This window comes from Etheostoma cragini, chromosome 15 (assembly GCF_013103735.1).
Source record: "Etheostoma cragini isolate CJK2018 chromosome 15, CSU_Ecrag_1.0, whole genome shotgun sequence".
Lineage (NCBI taxonomy): Eukaryota > Metazoa > Chordata > Actinopteri > Perciformes > Percidae > Etheostoma > Etheostoma cragini.
The window spans coordinates 10341789-10349406 of record NC_048421.1 but is presented as its reverse complement, the minus strand read 5'-3'; the positions used below and the strand labels follow the sequence as shown (position 1 = coordinate 10349406).

Genomic DNA, 7618 nt, shown 5'->3' with positions numbered 1-7618 from the left:
TCACAGGACTAACTCCTGAGAGACCTGCGCAGTAATTTAAAAACCCTTTCTTTCCAAATCACATATAACTGGCACAATTGGTGCAGTGACTATTTTAACATTTGGTGCTAACATGTGAAAATAGATACAGGAAATGCACATTGGTGGAATGTGTGATTCAGTTCAGTTTGACTGTGCAGTCATGGTATTGAGGAAGAAGTTAAAGAAAGAAGTGAATGTCACAAACGTCATCAGGGCCTGGCTTCCAGTGTGTCATTTTTCACCACGAGCCACATTGTGCTAGATGTGGTTGCTAGGGAAATGGCACCTTAACATTTACTGGAAAGTTGAAGTCAAGATTAAAGTGTGTAAATCAGCTCCTCCACAGTGCACCATGTTATGGGAAAAACTCAAATACAGCAAAACTCATATTGTATGTATTGTATTGATGATTTACACAAAAGCATTTAATGAACTTTTGACCGAGGGAATTAAGATTAGCAATATAGTTAATCACATTATTTGTCATTTAGTGCCATCCCAACTCTTATTGAATGTGTATTTCCAAGAGATCTTATGTGTCACTCAAGTTGTCAAGTTTGGGTTATGCAAAGACATTGATGGCGCCATAAAAAAGATGCCCACCTTAATCTAATTCAGTCTCTCTCTCTCTTAAGTAAGAAGACTAAGATGTGTGTGAGGTCCCTTTCACTCCATTTAAGCCAACGTTTAAATGGAGACAGTCCCAGAACACAACGTTCCATTTTACAGCTCAGTAGAATCCCACAATCTCTAGAGAAACACATATTCATATTTAAATACACAGGACAGGTTCAATAGATAAGTATTTTACAGATCTTCTCATCTCCTGACCCTTGACCTAGGAGTGACCTGATGTTACCAAATTTTCCTCCTTCTTGCCAAAAACCGCTGTAAATTCCACTACACACAAAATCTCATTCTATCTTTGTCTAAAAACATAGAAAATTATAGTATAAGAGATAGTCTAGTTTGACGTTTTTGGTAACACATTTATTTTTTTTCTCGCTGAGAGTATGATGAGAACTCAAACACCCCTCTCTTGTCTGTATGTTAAATATGTAGCTGGAGCTTGCAGCCAGCAAGCATAGCTTAGCTTCGCATAGCATAAAAACTGGAAACAGAGGGGAAGCAGTTAGCCTAGCCTGTCCAAAGGTCCACCTACTAGCAGCCCTAAAGCTCACTGATCAACAGGTTATATTATGTTTGATTAATCTTTACATTAGTGTAAAAGAGATTATTTGCTGTTTTACTAGGGGTTATGCCCGAGACTATTTTGGTTCCACTTAGCAGACTACCATTGGAGACCTCCAAAAGTTACTACCCAGCCAAAAAGTAGTCTCTCACATAACACCTAAGCTCATCAGAGCTTTACACATGCTCGTGGGGGGTTGTGTTACCTTTGGGTAGAGCCAGACTAGCAATTTCTGTCAGGAATTTTGAGGCTTGGACCTAAATACAGAGTTGAGAATTTATTAAACAAAAACAGTCTTACAAAAAAAGATGTCCTCAAGAAGGCAGGCAGGCCAAGAATAACCAGAAGACATGATAGGGAACAAACTACCAGAAAGAGTGATGCAGCAACAACCAGGAAGGGAAGACAATACAACACACTGACACCAACAATGATCCAACAAGAGACAAAGAAAGCACAGAGACTTCAACCACTGGGTAACAAGGTTGAAACAAGGGACAGGTGACACAGGGGCTAGGAACAGGTGATAAGGGCGGGGCAGACAATCAGACTAAGAGAAAAACAGAAAGCAGTAAAACAAGACATGACAAAGGAGAAAACAGAGACTTTTAAATAAAACAGGAAACACTACAATAGAGACTCACAATCGTGACAGTGTCCTCCTGTTTCCAGTCTTTTTGCTAAGCTCAGCCAACCAGCTGCTGGTTCTAGCTTCACATTTACCATACAGGCATTAGAGTGGGATCGATCTTTTCAGCTAACTCTCAGTAAGAAAGTAAATAATGTTTCCCACAATGTCAAGCTACTCTTTAAATGCATTTCACAATATATGTGCCATGTGGAAACAAGAGGGAAACCTAATTAACACCCAGAAGGAAACCATCATGTGCAAGAGTGCAATCTGCACCTCTTTGATGTCTGCACTTGTCGTCTGAAATAAACATGTGAGGTCATACCATCATAGTGAAACGAGCTGCATGTGGAAAATGCACATCTACCCAGTTCCCTGAAACGGCCATTGTCCAGATCAACTGCTGCCTCAAACATTCAGATTGCATCATGGCAGATAATGTGATTGATCTGACGCTGCCCGCCTATCTCGGCTCGCCTGCCTCCATCCGTTTATCAGTATCAAATGTTTGGAGACAAAGGGAGCCAATGACATAATCGGGATGTTCAAAATGGACTTTGATTCCCACAAACCCCAGAAATAGCTGGCTGATGTCATTGGGAAGATGGTCATATATCTGTCTACACTATGATAGCAGGCTGAGAGATGCTGTTACACACACACACATACCTTGTTTAAATGCACTCAATAGCTTGCATACTGCCAAAACACATACATTCACTGAGGGCTTTGTGCATGCACACAGGTTTTATATGTAAATAGTAAAACATGCTGGTTATCCATATGCGTATACACTCATGAACACATGCCAACACAGACACGCACTCTTCCTCTATGACACAGTAGTAACTTGATCCTGAGCTGTGCCAGTAAGTCTGACATTCCCGGATAGATTCAGTATGTACAGTATGTGCAACCTTCACACGTCAGTTTTGTGGTTACTGTCCAGATAAGAGTGCTGATAGCGGCCTTTGATGTGTGCCACGCAAAGAACAAGGATGTTTTGGAGGATCAGAGGGGATTTACCTGGCAGATGTCCTGTAATCCCAGAGGAGCCCAATCTTGATTGCAAGTTATCCATCAACTACATGTCTCTTTTTCCATCATACTCCACATTGTCTACAGGACTGACTCAGTCACAGATGTTTGAGGATACTACCCAGGATGCATCAGTCACCCAGAGGAAAGCTTTCATCCAAGCTATTCCACATAATAATTCCACGTATGCATGACTGGGCATTCAGTGACCTTGCACAACATGTCTTTACAGCACGCAGACACAATGAAGTCATATCAAGGGACTATAAACTGACCGCAAGCCATTGGCAGTTTAAAATACAGCCTGTTGTTACTGGTGCAGGTGTGTTTCTGCTCAGTTAAGGAGGGCTCTTTTAACATCTCTTTTCATCTTCTCTATAGCTTCTAATAAAATTGCAGCTGCTTTATTGGTCAGCATATTTAGCTCTGCACAGTATTTCTCATTCTTACAGTTAAGTTCTCTTTGTTTCAGCTGCAACACTCCCATTGTGCATTGAGGATGTACAACTCCTTCATTTTTGAGGTTTGTGACCTCTGCAAACAGCAACTCAGTGTCCCTGAGAGGTCTAACAGAGGGAGTCCTTGTCTCCACAGCCCCTTACATGTTTTATATATGTATTCTGATTGTAAACATCACACAGAGAAGCTCAATGGGACGTTTTACTTTAACTTGGACCATCAATTGTGCGGTAAGCTTGTTCTGAATCAGAAATCACTCCCTCTCTTCTCAAGGCATTTCCTTTTGTCCGCTTCTAGCGGGGCACTCCCTGTAGACAGGAAATTCTTCTGGAGGCACTCCAAACCACGGCCTCCTTTTCCCTCTTTTACTAGAAATCTTGGAAGGAGGGTACAATCTGTTCCAAGCTCCAACCTGCATGTAAACAAACAATTCAGCCGTTCGAGAAATCGCTCCGACTTATCCATCTACCAGCAGTTCTCATCTGAGATTTCTGCAATGCCTGTAATCATTATGCTGCACAATATATTGCAATCAACATGAGATAATATACGGGATGCTCCATTAAGACATGAGATAAATCGTAAAAGTCCCACAGGAAAAAAAGAATAGCTTCTTTTTTGCACCACACTGAAAAAGTTTCCGAGAATAAGAGCCACCCACAGTTCAATGAATGTGCAGAAAAAAAACCACAATACCATTTTCCCGCTGGAACAAACAACCTTCTGTCTTGTTCACACAGTTTTTCAGCAAGTTCACTACCCAAAAAAAGTTCATTCTTCTTTTCCAGTAAATCTAATTGTTGTGGCACTTAGGCGCCGTCTATCTCTCACCTTAATTCTATTCCGTCAAATTCAATTCAGGAACAAATACTTGATCTAAACCTAAGGTGGCTGCATCGTTTCTCAGTTGTAGCCTTATCCAAGAATGCCAGTCACTGTTACTACACTGACTGTTAAACTAGTTTCAGTACTTTTAATGTGCTTCACATTACACTGCTTATGTTTATAAATGGGTCTTAAATCCATTCCAGATAAGCCAGAAAGATTGTATCAGGCATCTGCTAGAATCTGTTGGTTTTCACACTCCTTTATTATCTTCCCACACTTACATCTAGGGCACCTATGGACATGTCCTCCTTAGGGAAAGTGATAGATGTAATGTTCAGATGTACAGCAAGTCACATCATTTAAAATAAAAACTTAGGCGAGGCCATAGATCTTCCTGTTTTTACTGCTCCAGGTAGTTTAAATTAGATGTTTTTCAAAATTTTGTATGCAGCCAATATTCAAACTTACACAATTGCATGTTTGTGGAAAAATACTTTGAACTAAATCAGTAAATTCTATTGGCTAATCCACATTCCAGCAGTATTTTACTCGTTGCAGTGAAAACAGGCCAACGTTTTACTGCTTTTTACTATTGTGTGTGTGTGTGTGACTGTATATGTGTAAGTTTGTGTGTGTGTGAGAGAGAGAGAGAGATAAAGGAAGGTAAGGAAGGGATTTTGTTGTGGTTGTTTTTAAACTCCCTTTCTCATAAATCCTGCTCGATGATGAATTTAGTGTCCCTCAGATTCCTGAAAGGATTTGCAAAGGATTTTTTTCTTCCAGTAAAGTTACAATGTATCTGTCAACACAGCACCTGAAGTGGATATGCACCTAAAACTTTGCAATATACAGTATCTCAAAGTATCAGCTGCACTTGCCTCCAGTCTGACTATGTGTAGTTTATTTTTGTATGTGTATAAACATGACAGTAGTGTTAATTAAGGGAGATCTGATGTGATGCTATTTACTGAATTGGCACTGACAGCTAGTTGTTGTGTAAGAACAATGATTGACAGCTTTAATCTTAAAATGTCAACTTCAAAGCATCATGACTTTTTAATGACCTTGGTAATTGTATGCAAAACTCCAAACCAAGAGACCTGTTGAAGCACATTTAATGCAGCTGTGAAACGGTATAAAAACCTCCGCCATGGCTGGGTTTCATTTACGCTTGTGTGACAGCATTCGTGTGTGCACACGCCATTCTTTGCCTGCATGAGCCCCATACGAGAAAGGGCCATTCTCATGCCAGCTGAGGTCAGGTCCTGACACCGTGGGGTGCACCATTCTCCTGCCGCGGTGGGCTGAGAGGCGGGGGAGGCCTCAAGCGCTTCTGGGAAACAGTCTGGGCCTAATTGGAGCCTGACGGGTCTCACATGTCTCCACTTACTGCAGGAGACAGACGATCGTGCTTCCTGGCCTATGAGAGCTGCTGTAGGCCCAGGCCATTCCCCCTCCATCAGCATAACCACACAGCAGTGAATTCACCAAGCAGGCCTGACATGACAGCATGACTGAGTGCTGTGGTCGGGGGTGTTTCAGTGCAGTGAGATCAGGTAGGATCTACTGAGCTTTAGATTATCTTTTAAGTATATTGGACCTTGATACAACCCTTTTGGTACAGTTTGTTCCAAGGATCTCCTTTCTTCTACAGTCCATGCACCGTCCTCCTGTTGTTATCTATTAACTCTTCTGAGTAAGGAATAATGAAAACTCCCCCCCCCCCCCCCCCCCCCCGACTGTACAGTATATCATGTTCCCCTTCTCACGCACACAAACCTCACCCTCACCATGCATATCCACAGTGAGAAATACGAGAAGTAGAGACTGAACCGCTCAGATGGTGAAAAACAAAGACTTCCCTGCTGCTGCCTCACCACCACCACACATTCTCTAACTTTTTTTCACCATTACTTTTTCTTGCCATGGCAACATGCCTCTCATTTCCCATCAGCCACATTCCCATCCTTGGCCCGCTCTGTAATTCTCAAAAAACTTCATTATTATTATTACTATTATGTTGTACAGCAGCGATGCAAAATATCGTTTGACTGCCATTGTGCAAAGATTAGCACAGTCAATTTCCAATCCACCAAATTCTACAAATTTAATATAAAAATGCACAGATGCACAGCAGGAATCTCGTTTTGCAAAAGCATTGCTATTATGTCTTTTCAATGCACATCTGGAACAAATTGTACCCCAAACACTTAAAAGAAATAAGCACCTATTCTTTTAACCTTGAGTTTGGGGCATAATTTGGTTTTGCTGGGAACTAAAACATTTTAATCTTTAACAGATTAAAGGGCTTTTGAAAGCAATTCTCTATGCTCAGATATACACGTCTCAACTTGAAAAAACTCAGGTATTCACAAGGCAGGATAGTTGTAGGTTTTACAGACTTACTACCTGCTCAACATTACCCACGGATCTTGGCAACTCCACTACTACAATGTATGTGTCAGTACAATTAAGCATTACATGTAATTGTTCAATGGGGAATGAAGCCAACTTGTGTTACACTACAAAGGGCTTCTGTAGCTGACACGTTTTTCCACACTGCTTGGAATAGGAGTCTTCCCTTTCTGTAAGTCATACTTTTAAAATGCTGAGAAGCAGATTTGTATTTCACTGAAAATTTGTGCAGACTGCTCATCATTGAAAAATAAAGTCAAATGACGGACTGAAAACAACACGAGTCACACATTCTCAACTTTTTATAACTGACCTTTTGGCAACTGCTGCAACCTGGTTGTCCATGTCCATCCCTCGTTCACATTGTAAGGTCAAAACAATGAGTGTTTTTTTGTGTCTCAATGGGGTATTAACTCTTTTTCATGGTACTGCAGGATGACAATAAAAGTACATAATCACAACTCTACACAAGGGTAAGGTCATTTCTATTCATAAAGTCATTCAATATAACTCCTAATGAGTCAAGCACAGTAGACTATTACATATAAATCTAAAGATAGGCATTTGTATTTTCAATTGCATTTGATTCTGTCTCCTGCATTGCTGTTTCATTGAGAAAGTCATTTCTATTGATTGCTTTTCCAGGCATCATTTAATAGGATACATATTCACTTGTAAATATCGACCTTTCCCTGCTGCCACGACATTTGTGTCATAAATACTTCAAAAGCAAGTTAGGGAAAAACAATGAAATTGTATGAAGCTGTAAATAAAGGCTGGCTTGAAACAGTACCAAGAGATTGGTTTCTTTTTTATAGAAGCATGATTATGTTTATAATTGATTTGGCATGGCATGGTTTTTCCAGCAGTAATTAATAAGCAGCATAAAATAGAAATATAGACTTCCTTCTCTGCAGCAGAAAGCCTCAACAGTTCCTATCACATACTGCCACCAGCTGGAGTTACTTTAGCACTGTAACAGGAGCTAGTGTTGACATGCAGTTCCGTAAAAGACATTTCACAGGCAGCATTGA

The 7618-nt window shown here is 40.6% G+C and overlaps 1 long non-coding RNA gene across 1 annotated transcript in view; it reads right to left on the bottom strand.

The window, feature by feature from the left end:
* LOC117958511 overlaps positions 1-1682 on the bottom strand; it is a 9846-nt gene extending 8164 nt beyond the window's left edge. Inside the window, exon 1 of the long non-coding RNA XR_004659744.1 lies at positions 1672-1682. This is a non-coding gene — a long non-coding RNA (uncharacterized LOC117958511). The remainder of the gene's footprint in view (positions 1-1671) is intronic.
* Positions 1683-7618: the final 5936 nt, after the last annotated feature.